The 15915-nt window shown below is 49.2% G+C and overlaps 1 long non-coding RNA gene across 1 annotated transcript in view; it reads right to left on the bottom strand.

The window, feature by feature from the left end:
- The window catches only part of LOC136361860 (uncharacterized), a 76370-nt gene that overhangs the window by 28757 nt on the left and 31698 nt on the right, over nucleotides 1-15915 (bottom strand). The window lies entirely within an intron of this gene.

Here is a 15915-nt window from a genome sequence, read left to right as displayed (position 1 = left end):
AAGCAAAGGACAGACTCAAAGCCTGCAGCCTGGTATAGAGACTGATGAGGGTTATTAGGGCTGGTATTTGCTATTTGTATGGCACTGGACCTTGGAAGCTCCACCACAAGGCCTCTCCTGTATTGGGCCTATCCAGTAAAGACCTATAATGAGAGGCTCAGAGAATTTGCTTGGGGAGAAGGTCATACAAATGTGTGTATGGAGGCAATAATCTGCATTAAAATTGCCAGTAGGATATGCCAAGCAATACTGTATGTTTTGAAGATAGCGAGAGTTTTGGCCAGGGAAGGGTTATGGATATACTTGGTGAAGAGGCAGAGGCGTGAGAGACATTGCTCTAGATTCAAAAACCCCATGAAAAAACCCAAAGCCTCTCTTCTTGCTAGAGGCAAGTGGAGGGAGAATGAGGGAGGACATCAACCAAAGCTAGACCTATAACATCACTTTGTTGTTATTTCACAAGAGAGGTGAAAACCTGATGAGCATCTTCCTTCAGGATCAGCCGAATCACCCCTTCAAAACTGCATATGAGATAAGGACAGAAAAACAATAGCTGTGCTGTGGTGGGGAATGGCTAAAGAAGTTATGTCCCATCTAATCCTTGATCTACAAAGCAGGAAAAAAGCATCTCAATATCAAACTGGAATTGGTTCAAGAAGCAAAAGGAAGAGGGAAAGAAGCAGAAGGGCAAGGAAGGAAATAGCAGGAGTGAGAGGAAGAAGCAGGCACAGCAGGCAGATGGTGAAGAAGGAAGGGGAAAACAGGAAGAGAAAGTGAGGTTATATGGAAGTGCATTTGAGAAAGAGCACAAATAGATTCACATCATATGACTAGGTCCAGACATGGTAATTTTTCATCCTAGGATGTAGGTTTTGTGGGGGAACAGCTGTCTTGCCTGGGTTTGCTCCATTCACTGGAATAATTCCACTCACAGAATAATTCCATTCCCCAGCACTCTCTAGGCCCACTCAGTCATGGAGCCGATTTTCTACCCAATGAACAGTGCACCCATTCAGTTTCTCCAGGCAGTCAAATTCTCCAGGACAAATGCTTTGGGAGACAGTGCAGGTAGACAAGGCTTTACAGAAGTGCAGGTAGACATCATCCACAGCCTTGTCCTCATCCACTAAGCAGGTCACTTCGTCATAGAAGGACATCAGGTTGCTCAAGTGGGACCTGCCTTTCCCAAACCCATGCTGGTTGGGCCTGATTCCCAGGTTGTGCTAGGTGTTCTGTATGATGGCAAGGTGAATTGCTCCATGACCTTTCCTGGCACTGAGCTCAGGTTTAGTTCCACAGATCCTTCTTCCAGCCCTTTGTGTAGATAGATGTCACACTGGCTAACCTCTAGTCACCTGGGACTCTCTGGCTAGTCAGGACTGCTGACAAATGATGGAGAGTGGCTTGGCAAGCTCTTCCACTAGCTTTCTCAGTGTTCTTAGGTGGATCCCATCCAGCCCCAGAGAGTTGGGAGTGTCTAAGTGGTGTAGGAGGTCACTGAGCATTCCCTCCTGCATTATGGGGCTTCATTGTGTTCCTTGTCCACGTCTTCCACCTCAGGGGACTGAGTATACCCAGAGGACAGCTGGTCTCACTATTAAAGATCGAGGCAAAGAAGGCATTAAGTACCTCAGCCTCTACCTCGTTCCTCTAGTGATCCTCAGCTCCAGACCCTATCTGCCAGAGCAGTTTGCCTCAAAGCCTTCATTGAAATGATGGAATCACTGGGTTTTGAGTGGCCCCCATCCCTCCTGGTTCTTCTGGTGTTGAGGCTGAGCTGCCTCTCCTCAGAGCTCTAATGCTCCCCGCTTGGGAACTGGGGCACCTCTCTCCGCACTAAATTCAAGAGTTTGCTGGTTTAGGAAAAGAAGTCACCCCCTCCTTTCATTATTTACTTATTTTTCCCTGAGGGAATAAGCAGGGGCTGGTATTGACCTGGCTTTTAATACAGCTTTCAGAGTCGTGTGCCTGCCACTGGCCATGGAAACAAACTAATGGACCGAGAGAGAAGGACTGCGTGCGAGGACAGGGGCATTCAGGACACAGGCTGGGATGGTAGCCTCCAGGAGAGGGGGAGCCCTCATGGCTGGGCACCCTCTCACTGACGTACAGAATCCTTGGGAGGTGGGTGGCAGTGCTTGGTGGGGATGAAGTGTCCCCTTAACTCTTGGGACACTCATCAATCACCAAGGAGCGAGTGTGCAGAGATGCCAGACAAGGATGGTGCACCAGGGCAATGATGGGCATGCACAGCTGGAGTGGCTGGGGCAACACACAGGTCAGCACTGCCACCCCTCCCTTCATCTGGCAGGGGTCTTGTGGGAAAAATGGACAAGATTGCAGTAAATCTGAGGGAACAAGCATCATTCAGCCATACTGGTTCCAGCCACCACCATATGTCTGAACCTGCTGGATTTGTTTCATGTCGTGTTTGGCATCACACTGGAGAAGACAGTGAGGCATTGAAGAATACCCAGCTGAAACCCCGCTGCTCATAATAAAATTGCAAGAAAGCTTTCAGTCCTGTCAGATCATTAGAGAGCGGGGAGAGAAGGGGGGTTGAGGGGAGGGAGCAGAGGGAAGGAGAGGAACAGCCAGCGCAGGAAAACAGAGGTAATGAGTAAGTTTGTCCCTATCAGACACTCCTTGTGCAGCTGTGTTGCACACAACCCCTCCAACGACATGGTGCAGCCACTCCAGTGTCTGCTCCTGCAAGCTGCACAGGTGCCCACAGGCTTTGCTGATACACAGCAGCAGGACATCCTTCTGCACAAGTGCTTCTGCACCTGCGCACTGGAATCCCAGAGCTCTTGTGCTCAAGTACACACTGCAGCTGCCTACATGTGTATGCCACATGTGGGGGCACAATCCATCCCACACCACAACTTCACGGCATAAACATCCAAAAGTTTCACCATCCTACACCACAACTTCACACCCATAAACATCCACATTCACAAAAGTGCCACAAAGCAGCAAGTCTCAACAAGTGCCTCTCTGGCCGTGTGCCGGGGACTCCTTTACGATGCCTGTGAAAAGCCATCGGGAGAATCCATCCTGGAAAACTGTTTGCTACAAAGAAGGCTTGATATTTTTAAGGATTCTGCAAATCAGCTGCCCAGGCCATTCATAACTGTAAACACACGAGGTATTTCACCCTTTTGCACACAGTGTGTGGAGCATCAGGTAGGTGATACCTCCTTGCCCTGTGCTCTCAGGAGAAGATACCTTTAATGTCTGAGAGGGCATGATGTCCCTGGGAGCCTTCCCTCCTCCAGGATCTGACAGAGGGACTGCTTCCCTAAGACCTGCCTCTAATCCCAAGGGCCTGCCAGCTTGCTTTTCAGGAGGAAGACACTGCTTCTTTTTGTTTATTCAACCACAATCTATATCTCTCTCTTGTCTTACTTCTGAACGTCTTACTTGGCTCATTATTGAAAACTGTTCAAATGCCAGAACGGTAATGGGAAGAGGAAGGGCTTTTTCCCTAAGAATAAAATCCAGGCACTGGTTCAGTTCCTCTACCCCATGGCAACTAACCACGCTGTTGTCACTCTTGACAGCTCTCAAATGAATGTTGTTGTTTGAAATGACACTTGAGGAACTTGTTTCATGTTTTATTTTTGGTGACACTTTTGGACAACCCTTTTGAAAAGAAATCATCATTGGCACCTTTTAACTCACGCAAAACTTGCTCAGCAAAACATTTTGATACACACTGCAACTAAAAATATTTCTAAGAAACACAACAATAATCTCAATTGAGGAGAAAATAGGTTTAGATTTCCGTGATTAGGAAATGGTGCTGAAAGTGTCTGTGCTTCTGAACAAACATGTTAGGTTTCAAACATCTTGGTTTTGTCCAAGTTTTGCCCAGGAGTGGATAGGGCACATGGTACTGCCACAGCAGCTGTGCACAGGCTCATGACTTCCGCAAGAATGCCTCCTCTGTGTTCTTTGAGCTTTAGCAGCTCTTCTTTGCCTTTGCAGGAGGGCCTGAGGTCTCTTTTGGACAGGCAATACTAAGTGGCCATGGTTTTAAATGTCACAAAAACCCCAAAAAGACCCCAAAAAACCAAACAAAACCAAACAAAACCAACCAACCAACCAAAAAAAACCACAAACAAACAAAAAAAAAAAAAAAAAAAAAAAAAAAACCCCAAACCAAAATAACTGACCAAACCCAAACCCGACTAAAAACCAAGCCAAAACAAAACAAAACAAAACAAAAAAACTAAACCAAAACAAAACCAAAAAAATACTAAACCAAACCAAACAAAACCAAAAACAAACCCAACCCCCCAACAAAACCCCCAAAAAACCCAAACAAACAAAAAACCCCCAACAACAAAAACAAAACAACCCCCCCCCCCCCCAAAAAAAAACCCCAAGAAACACAACCCACCCCTAAAAAACCAACCCCACACCAACAAAACACCAAAACCCCAAAACCAAACCAAGGGAAAAAAAAAAGGTCTTACCTTCCCAGGCCATTAAGGGCTTGGCCCCGTGAAGTCAATGGGACTTTGGCATTGCCCGTGGTAAGAGCAGCGCCGGGCCCTAATGGAGCATCACTATTGGAAAAGCCCCGCAGGGCCCGGCCCTGTGCTACATCTGCAGAACCGGGATGGGCTCTGCTGCATGCTCAGGGGGGAGAGCGGAGGGAGTGCAGCCCGCTGGGATGCTGAGAGCGTGGGATGCTCTAGGGCAGCCGGGGCAGCGCCGCTGTGCGCACGGAGGGGGACAGCAGAGGGATGGCGAGGCACAACTCGCAGCTGCTCGCGGCCATTCCGCCGATGTCACAGCAGCAGGAGCTGAGATGGCAGCCAGCCCTCGGAAGGGCTGCACGGGCATCTCCTGCTGCCGTGGTCCCCAGGGTGGGGGTCCTGCCCTTCCCGGCCCCGAGCGGCGCAGCGAGGCCGGGGAAGCCGGGCTATTGCCGGCGCCAGAGCACCATCTAGAGATGAAAGCAAGGCTGGCATCCCCGCGGGTCTCGGCGTCATAGAATGGTAGAATCTCTTCGGCTGGAAAAGACCTCTGAGGTCACCGAGTGCAGCCTTTACACCCAGCACTGCCACGTCCACTAGTAAACCGCGTGCCTAAGCACCGCATCTGCACACCTTTTCAACGCTTCTGCGGATGGTGAGCTCTCCACTTCCCTAAAAAGCCTGCTTCAGCGCTTAACAGGGCTTTCAGTGAAGGAAATTTTCCTAATATCCAAGCTAAACTTATCCTGGCACGACTTCAGTCCGTTTCCTCTTGTCCTATTGCTTGTTATTTGGGAGAAAAGGCTAACACCCCTCGCTACAACCTCCTTTCAGGTAGCTGTAAGAGTGATAAGGTCACCTTCGAGCCTCCTTTTCTCCAGGCTAAACAACCCTGACTCTCTCAGACACTCCCCATAAGACCTGTGCTCATCCCCACAGATCCCAGCATCCTTGCAGCTCCTGACTCCCCAGGCTCACCCAGTGCTGCTTCTGGCCCCAGTGCTGGTGGGACACTGTGAGGCTGGGCTGCAGCTGAGGCTGACTCTCCAGGCAGTGCCATGGGGCACAGGTGAGGTTCAGGGAAGGAAATGTTTGATCTGGAGTGAAAGTAAGCTCTGAGAGGACCAGCATCCACCACCAACACTGCAATAAAGGTCAGCCTCCTCATAGCCAGGCCATGACTTTCACAGAGTGGACACTGACTCTGAAAACCATTCAGATATGTGCTACCACTTTGATTTCTTGTTGGGAATAAATGTGCAAAGCCATGCCAGGTCTGGGAAGTTAGGCAGAGATAACCTTTGCTCAGAGTCAGGTCCTTCTGATCCCTGCCTTGCTGCCTGCTTGTCCTTCAGTTATTTCTCAGCTCTGCCCGGTTGCATGTGCTCAATGTATAAAATTTTCTGTCTTTTTCACCTATTACTCAGTCCCTTGATGGGAAACATCCAACCTACAGCTATAGCATGGTACTGCTGCCTCTCCCATGCCACTGGTGGGAGGCCAACACGCTCTATAGGGCAGTGAAACTGCATGGAATTAGTGTCCTTGTCAGCACAAGGGCTGTCAGGTAAAAGGCTTGCAATGCCTTGAGAGCTCTTCAGGCAACCAACCCTTTTGTATCCCCATGGGACAATAGATAACGACAGCCTGGCCTGCAAACTGTAAGGCTCTGGTCTTGGGCTTCTTCCAGATCCCAAAGAAAGCCATATCAGCAGAGCAGTCAGTGGGCTGCCAGTATAATGTTCACCTTTGACCAAATCCCCTCCAGAAGAGAGCATTTAATGCGGGTAATGTCTTTGCTTTCTGGGCAGCCTGGGCATGTGGACCCCAAGTGACTCACTGTCCATATCAGGTCAGCCCTGGAAAGAGCTTAAGTGGAGCAATGTGTGTCCACTGCCCTGATGCATGTGAATAAATTCAGAATGGACACAAACACTATCCTGAAATAGTCTGTGTGACACAAGATATTTGAGCTTCAAAAAGTTTTGTTTGGTTGGGTTGTTTTTTTTGGTGGTTTGTTTTTTGTTTTTTTTTTTGGGGGGGGGGGGGGTGGTTGGTGGGGTTTGGTTTTGTTTTTTGGGGGTTTTTTTTGTCTCTGAAATTAGCAGGATTATTTCAGTGCTGGCCCCAGATTTGAAATAGCAAGTCTTAAAACTTGGGACATGGTAATATTTGGGTCCCTCATAGATAGAGTTGTTTGAATGTCTCAGCAGTACAGTCACTGAAAGAGTCAGCTGAGGGCCTGTAGAGCACAAAGCCTCATTACAGAAGCTGTACCAGTGAGAGAATAAGGAGCTTCAAATTGCTCCTGACAGGTGATTAGGTGCTCACCCAGCAACAGCCTCTGTGTGTCTACCAGGGGCTCAGCACATGCCTGCACATCACTTCTGGGGTATTGAAGAGAGGAGGATGAGCTGATGCAGGAACTCCAGAGAAGACTTTGGATGTGTTTATAACATGACCTGCAGTCTCCACATGTTTCTCTCAGGGATAAGAAAATGAATCAGTAGGAGAGTGGGTGCAAGCGCATGACAGGCAATGCAGACCTATAGCAGAACACTTGGTACCACATAGAGTGATCTGATTAAATGTAAACAGAGTGGAGCCATCATTTAGCTCCAGGCTGCTGGGTTACACCATGTGCCTTTTGTTTTCTGGGATACAGTGTCGTGCTTGCTAGTAATGAGGCTGCCTTGAATAGAGAAACTTATGTGACCCCTCCAGTGTTGTGTGAGGCTGTAGGAAAAGCAGGGAAGAGCTGCAATGTAAACCAGCTCTGGAGCAGAGAGCTGCAGACATGGGGTGACTGGCTACAGGGTGGCAGGGATAAATAACAGGGTGACCTGGAGTGTCCAAGGAGCCAGCAGTGATCAGCAAGCCAGTGGATGCCCATGGGACAGAGCAGCAGGAGGTCAGTGGAGGAGACAAGTCAGGGTGAAACCAGCTGTCTGGGGCTGCTGCAGAAGAAGTACAAGGTGTGTTGGTAGAGCTGTACTGGCCAGATGAAGCTCCATGTTTCCTGTTGCTCTGTTTGAGACAGCTCTCCTGCAGTGGTCAGATGGTCTCATGAGCTCAAAATACATTGTCAACTGTTTTGCAAGAAGCAGTTTTGAAAAGCATGGGATTTTCTGACTCCTTGTAAATATTTGATGATTTGTCCCATGTAGGAGCCTCCAGAGTCCTCATCTCCTCCATGGCTCCATTTTACTTGTTGCTGCAGCCACAAGAGAAGGGACAGTTTCTGTTCTCAGAGAGGAAGCAATCACAGGGGGCCAGAAGCAGTGATGGCAAGGCAAAGTGGCTTTCCCAATATCTGGCCAAAGGACAGATTTAGCCTTCCACTGTGGGTTTAACCTCTCACCTCTCTGTAGTTAAAGAAGGACATTTTAAGTCATAAATGAGCCAGGAGCAGTTCCTAGGCTGTCTGCCTATCCCATGTCTGCAGATGCAGCAAAGCTGTTGCCAGGACATTGTACTTCCCTAGGTACACACACAACACTCATCACCTTTGTATCACTGCCTACAATTCCAAGCAGTAGTTCTGACAGACCAGGTGCTGTGCATATTCCCAACTCAGACACCTCTGGCCTCTAGACATCCAGATGTAGGAACTGGGAGCTGTTGGACCTCAGGATATCCCCAAAAATAACCGACATGGGGCCTTACAGATACTAATCATCACCTAGAACGGAACAGGAGGCCATGGGAGGCTCAGATGAGCCAGTCCTGCAGTCCCTGATGAGCAACAGCATGATGTGAGGCAGACATAAAAATACCCAACCTCAATCCCCATAGGGAATGAGTCCCAGCTGCCTCTCGTCCTTTGCTGTGTGGGACGGGTGGTGAGATGGTCTTTTGTTAACCAGTGCCCTGTGCCTGGTGTTCAGCTGGCGAGGACAGACTGTCCCTTCCAGAGAAATCCCTTGCATAAGAATTAAAGAGGAGCTGGGCTGAGATGCTGAACTAATCCACCAGGGCATGTCGAGAAGACGCATTTTAAGCCATTCTCCCCGCCCTCCCGCTTTCCAGTGCATTGTTTATCTCTCCTGTCCCTCCCACAGCAAGACATGAATTATTCTGCCCGGGCCAGCTGCTTTCATAACCACCTGCGTTCTGTCCTGTCCCCTCAGCCCCGGAGCCCGCCTGGGAGATGCTCACACACGGGTGGCTTTTAAACTACGGCCGGTTTGTGCAGCTGTGAACAGCAAGCCCACACAGACACTGCTCCCTGCTGCCCGCAGTGCCTGCTGCGTGTGCTGCACACACATTTCACTGCTACGGCTACCTGGTCACTCCCCTGGCACACACAGAGTCCCACCTCAGGGATGCCACGGGCTCCTTGCCAGCTCACTTTGCTCCAGTGATGCTCAGTGAGCTCGCCGGGGTGTGCAAAACTGGCACAGCTGCCACAGGCATTTGGAGCTGCTGCTTCCCTGCCGTGCTCCACACCCATTGTCCATCATATCTGTGGGCTACCTTGTGTTCCTTGAGCTGCACCCTTCACACAGGATTGAGGCTTGCAGCTCACCCCTGCCACAGACACATGTGTGGGTAGCACATACACACCTGGCACTTGCCAGACACATGCTACACACGAATGGGGCCCTGGGCATCATAGCATTGAAAGATAATTCAGTTTGAAAGAGACCCTAGGACAGCTCTAGTCTGACTTTCTGCTCAAAGCAGGGGCAGCAAAGAGGTCAAATGGGGTTGCCCGAAGCTTTATTTGATCTTATAAACTACTAGGATGGAGACTGTACTGCCTCTCTGGGCAACCTTTTCCCACACTTGACTGCCTTTGAGGACAGAAAGGTCTTCTTTGTATTCAAGCTGGACCTCTCTTCTTTAAAATTATGTTCCTTGTCTCTCATCCTCCCATGAAGCACCACTGTGAAGAGCTTGGCTCTGTATTTTACCAAGACTCACAGGTCCTTTCCCACACAGCTGTTCTGCATCTATCAGGTCCCCAGCCCACATCGTTGCCAGAGCCTCTTCCTTGCCAGCTTCAAGCCTGTGCATTTGCCCTTGCTGACCTCCCAGTGTTCCTGCAGGTCCTGGAGGGATCTCCAGCCTGCTTACGTCCCTCTGACGTCCCCTCTGGCATGATGACTTGTTTCCCCTCCAACTAAGTGTTGCCTGAAATCTTGGTGGAAGTACACCACATCACCTTCTCCAGGTCATCAATAATCATGATAAACAGGAGAGGTCCCAGGACAGCCCCCTGAGGCGTCTCACTTGGTACCAGCCTCTAAGTAGGGTACAACCCATTAACAATTAACTACTCCTTGTCCTTGACCAGATGATTTTTTTTGTGTCTCTCTGCTTCTCCACAAATCGAGACAACACCACCTTTACTTGGATGTCAGAACTTTGGGAGACAGTGTTGAAAGCCTGGCTGAATTCAAAATAAATTATTTTCACTACTCTCCCCTCACCCCTAAACCAAGTCTTTTTATCAAAGAAGGTGATCAGATTGTTCAGGCAGACATGGTGCCTCCCTTGTGGCCCTTCATCTTGCCCAGACTGCTGGGTCGGGTTCTTGCACTACCCCACAAGCACTCAGAGAGCACTCAGCATGCTGGAGAGCAGGATGAGGTTACACATCTTCAAGTAAGATCCTGCTGATTCAGCCCTGAGTCCAGCTCCTCCCAAAGAACCTTGGCCCTCTCTTGTGATTCTCTGATACATCTGCCCTGGCCTGACACAGCTCTGACAGTGCTCCTAAATATTCCTGTTTGTTTCTTTTCCCCACTAGATTCACTTTTTTTTTTTTTTTTTTTTTTCACCAAAGCAAGCCAGCAGGGCTGTAATAAAGAGAATCAGTTGCAAAGTGACAGAGGCCGGAAATACCATGAGGATAAAAAAGGCAAGGCTATATGGAAAAAAGCAATAAATGAGCTTAGTTACAGGTGTGGTCAGGAACAGTTCTTATTTATTAAGGTTGCCAACACTTCCCTTTTCAGGACCCTGTTTTCACTTGCTTATAACTTTGTCCAAGTTTCACCACTGGAGCAGAAATTTTCCATAGAAAGTTATTGTCTCTTAGCTGGAATTGGGCATATTTATTTGGCATATAGTTCTTTTTGAAAATGTGGACCCACCACTAGATTTCCTAGGCTAGACTATGTATATATAGAGCCCAGGGGACAAAAACTTGTGGAACTTATGAGCTTTCAAGCAGGGGCTTGGCCTTGGGCAGGACATCAGTTTTTGTGTCATGGAGGCTGTGTTTTCCCAGCTCTATGAAACACTACTATTGTCCCCAACCAGCATGGGCAAATTACATGGTTTTGTTAAACATGGAAACAAGACTTGTCACAGCTTCACAGGTACAAACTTTTCAACCTTTGCTAATCTGCCCAACCCTTTTGGTTTCTGAGGCTGTCATGACAGCCTATGGGCTTTCCCAGGGTGGAGCACTGCAGGAGGAAACTGGGAGGGTTCTCCCTTCTAGAGCTGCAACCTGCTTTTATGTGTCATGCCCTGTTTGCATCTCTCAGTGCCCTGTGCTCCTGGCCACCTCTCTTTTGCCTTCTGGGAAGCCTGGTGGAGGAAAGTCCCTGATTTGAACACAGAAGTAACGAAACTCCAGGGAGAGAACCAAAAATCTGTGGAACAGCAAATGAGACCACGAGCTGCAGGGAAATGCTGGGTCTGTTTGGGAAAGGGGCTATTGCCTGACAGCTGCTGTAGTGAGTTGGGACAGCTGAGCAGGATGACGGGAAGCAGAAAGCAAGGCTGGCTGGGGCAGTGAGATGGGGAATGGGAAAAACAAAGGCATGGTGATTACAGATGGGGAAACGGGAAAAGCAGAGGAAGGGTGACTGTCAGAGGGATGGGGAGAGGGGATGGGAGGAACTCAGCCCATCTGCCTGGGTGGTGGGAGTTTCTAGTGACAGATGATGGAAGGGAGGTCCCGTCATCCATCCAACTGCAGAGGAAGGCTTGTACTGGCAATAGAGGGCAGCTTGCATGGAGCAGGACAGCACGTGGTGGGAAGGCTGGGGCTGGCTGGCCAAGGACTTGCAGCTGAGCCAGCCTGATACTGTCTGGGCAGGATAAAGGACCTGGGAGTACAGTGGAGTGTTGCTCTGGTTCCATGCATGATGTGTTTTAGTTTTCTGAAATTCTTTTTTTCAGGGAATTTTCTGTAAACAGGAGAAATGCTTTTGTAATTGTACCTATGCTATTCATTTCTTTTCCTAGGAGCAACTTCTTCTTGATGTCCCTCTGATCTGACCAATGTAATTGAAGAAGTTTGCCTTTGTTTCACCAATCAAATTGGTCTGTGTAAAACAGTATAGAAGAGAAGCACATCCCAAAAATAAAAGAGTAATTTTCAGCCTTCTGAATCTCAGTCTGTATCGTTGTAATGTAAAACAGTGTCAGTGGGGGGAGAAACAGGTAAGTACAAGTGAGGTGGACCTGAAAGGGGGCAATGGCTGAGCCCAGAGCCCAGGGCTTCCTGACAAGAAGGGAAATCAAAAGTGGGAAAGCATGGAGGGGACAAAGGAATGAAATATCAGTTTGTGTTCCAGGGACTGCAGACTTCTCCAGTGTCTGAACAAGAGTCTTCCCCCGAGTCTTCCTCCCAGCTCTTACTGTTCCTGTGGTGTTACCTCAAATATCACCTGACAGCACATGTCACCTCTTGCTAGTCCTGCTCCTTGCTGAGGACAACAGGCAATTGCTGCTTGCTGTTATATCAGAATACACATTTCTCATCACTGAGAAATGTCAGCTCCAAGGCTGGATGCACAACTGCCCTTCAATGTCCTCGTGCATATTAATTATGGTTGAGTCTTTAATTACGTGGCCACAGATTTATTTTCCACAGGACACCTGCAGCACACACGTTAGATGGTGTTCTGGATGAGTCTGGGCTGTGTCATGAAGAAGGCTCTTTGCAGGGACTCAGCAACATCTCTTTTTTCTGTTGTGTTGTGTTGTTGTTGTTGTTGTTTTTTCCCAAAAGTGTGAAGACAAAGGAGTGACTCATTGCTGAGGTAGTTGTGTGCTGGCCTGGATCCTTGCCCCTGCTGCGGATTTCCTACTTGATGCTGAGCAAGTCACTCACAGCAATCTTTTCAGAGGTAGCTATTAGCTATGTTTTATTTATTTTGGCATTTTGCTTTGTTTTTAGCCTTGTGGGATCCTGATGTCTCACTTGCAGGAGTATTTATTGCTCCCTACTGCATGGGAAGGGGGACTTTGCACCTGACTCTAGAAAATGCTTTAAACTGCAGAGCGATCTGGCAAAGTGCTCACATCAGCATCTGCACCTTGCAGGCTGCATTTGACCTTCCCTCCAGGAATGTTGGATCTTTCCTAAAATGCTGCTGTATTGCTCAGTGTGAGTATTGAAAAGGCAAATCTATTATTATTTGTAAAGTACTGAGGAACTAGGTGTGTGTTGTGTAAAAGACACCCTATGAACATCGATCACTGATCCTGGAGTGGGGGCTGCGCATTCTGAATTAGCTGTGAGTCAATGCTTTGAAGAACTCTGCCAGCCCTGTTGGATATGTCAAGCCACAGGTACATTCCTCCTCAGGCACCTTTGCCCTTGAATTGCAGGTGGCAATGTGTTTGTTCTCGCTTCTCATCTCTTCTTACTTTCACTGGCCTTGGAGAAGTAGAACTTCAGCACAGTGCCAGAGTTTTGTCTGCTCTTTCCCCGATTGCTCGCGCTTCCCTAGCACACGCAAGTATCTCTGTGGCAAACTGACCTTGGTCTTCAAAGCAGTTTGTCCTTCTCCAGAGAGTGAGTGAAATGGGATTCTGCTCTTTGTTTATCAGGCAGAGCTGCCAAATGTCACCTGGCAGTTTTCTGAGGTCTGCTAGGTCACTGGAGCTCAGCTTTCCCATGAGTTTTACTAGGAGCTATGAATATCATATACTATGACTCCGGAAGGCCACCCCCTCAACCACGACACTGTGAATAAACAGCACAACTCTAGCCCTTCTTTTCTTTTCCTACCTGAGGAATGACACGATGGGCAGTGGAGAGGCTGGCTGGGTGCCCTGTGAGGTATAGCCCCCTTGGATACACCAGCCCACAAGGTTCAGCTTAAGACATGTTGCCATGGGTTCGCCCTACAGCACTAGAGCACTGGGGACAACCCAAGAACCTTGGCATGTGAATAGGACAGCAGCCAAACGTAGCCCATCTTCTGCTTACCTGCCTTCAGCAGCAGCACTCCCTGTATCATCTAGGGGTACTTTGACCATGTCTGAAACCATCTGTGACATCATGTGCTGGGTCCCTGGTTGCTGGGCTGAGGGGCTTGGACTCCCTTCCATGCCCTGGCACCCAAAAATCTCTTCCAGGCAAACCAGGGAGACAGGATATGGTGGGGCCTTCTGGAGCCTCATCTGGGAATGTTGTTTTGAATGCATGAGCTGTGTCTCACCGCTGGCTCTGGGGGGGTTAGACAGCCTTCCAGGTGCAGTTGTCTGAACAGAATCCTAGTGTATGTACCTTGGTTGGTGCCTAATACAGTGCTAACCTGAGGGGATGTTCCGCTTTGGAGAGGTGGGCAGAGGAAAAAAGGTGCTGCGGCTACCCACCACTTTGATCATTGAGAGGAAGGGAGATGGCCCAGCAGGCTTTGTGAGCATGTGTGTGCTCCCACTTTAAGGCCATCTTACCTTTGTTAACTCCTTTGAAAACCCTGCCCCTACAACACCCTATATAACCTCACGACCCTGCCCCTTCTCTTCCGATTCGTCTTCACCTCCTCCCCGGCCCGGGGTGGGGGGAATAAATGGATTCCCGAGCTTAACAAAACAGCCTTGTCTTGTCTGTTTCCCTGGCGGCGGCTGTAGCCTCCCTGGACAGAATGATCACTGTAGCCACGCAGTGCTACAAGCATGGATTCTGCTTGTCACTCAGATTTATTCCCTCTCCAACCCAACCCCAGCTGGCCTTTCTCTAGTTGGGATCCTGCTGCTTGTGTCATATAAAACAACTTCCTTTTTCAGACACTGAGGCAGAAGTTACCTGTTGCAGTGCTGGAGCACTGACATCTCTGATGGAGACAGGGTCCTTGCAGTACTAGCTGCTACATGCGTAGCCAAAATCAGCAGTCCCTGGCCCAGGCTCCCTAATAAAAATTACTCCATAAGAAGAGGTGTAACTAGGCAATGCTTGGAGAGAGGTGGGTGTTAATAGATCACATGGCTAGCCAGCACTAAAAGCTTGATTACAATTCAATTAAGGGAATGTTTCTAATTAAAGAGTTCTTATTTTAAGCTGTCAATGATTAAAATAAAGGTAGCTGAAGTGTCTGTACACACTCCAATTTCATCCCCGAGGGCTGCATCTACATTGGGGATTTCTGCCTCAGTCAGCAACAGGGGGAGAGTTGGTATGGCCACTGTCCCTCCAGACCCTGCACCTGCCTGCCAAGCAGTGTCACCCTAAACTGCTCCCAGGAGGCATGCTGAGAGCTGCTTCTCCTGGATGCTGATTCAGATCCATCCTTCCCAGTTCTGTATCAGAGCCCACTTCTCTCAGTGCCTCTATAAGCCTGATACTTGCAGCAAAGTCACGAGCAGTGCTTTGGCAAATCCCTTCTCCGCTGATGTGCACCCACCCAGGGAAGGAGAGCAACCCTCCGCTGGATGCAGCAGTGGCTGCACACTGTTACCTGCCTTCCCATCTGCTCCATGTTACATAAGCTGTGAAAAAACAGAGGCTCAATGGAGCATGTGTAAGGAAATGTCATTACTACGAAAAACTCAATTAAATCTTAAATTCTCCAAGTGCAGGCAAAGTTCTGTAATAAAGCAGGCCCAGCAGTGAGAGAGGGAAGCAGTACTGGTTCCCAAGGGCTTGTGTAAATGAGGAACAATTCACAGGTCTCAATGGACAGTGCAGGCACTGGCTGGCAGTGGCATTCAGAAGGTTGCAGCCCCCCATCTTGGTACAACTCAGAGCAACAACTGCTCTCTGCAGCACACAGTGCCAGCACGGCTGCAGGTGGGGCCTCTTGGTGCCAACAGCCTATGCTTCCATTGTGTATTTGGAAGCCGACATCAGAGGCCTGGCTTAGAAGCACCTATGGGGGATTTTTTGGTTTGGGGGCTCCTGAGCTCCTCCCCTCACACTTATCTCCAGCTGTGGGAACTGGGGTTCTTGACTTTGGGATGCCCATGCCAGAGCATCTCCTGGACCCTGGCAAAGCATCCTGGTGCCCCCAAAGCTGGGTAGCATCTGGGTCTTGCTCCACAGGACCCTCTGCCCCTTCTAGCTCACACTACACTGGCCTCCAGCCTTTCCTGCAGTCCTGCTCCCAGAGCTCTCAACAGCTCCTCCATCCTCCTTTGCACATCCAGCCCCAATCTCCTACACCCCCACATAGGTCGGATACATCCTGGCTGTTCCCCCTGACTCAGCTGGCTTTCAGAGGCGCTCTGGGGCTCG

Source organism: Sylvia atricapilla, chromosome 5 (genome assembly GCF_009819655.1).
Source record: "Sylvia atricapilla isolate bSylAtr1 chromosome 5, bSylAtr1.pri, whole genome shotgun sequence".
In the NCBI taxonomy this organism is placed as follows: domain Eukaryota; kingdom Metazoa; phylum Chordata; class Aves; order Passeriformes; family Sylviidae; genus Sylvia; species Sylvia atricapilla.
This window is presented reverse-complemented; position numbering and strand designations above follow the sequence as displayed.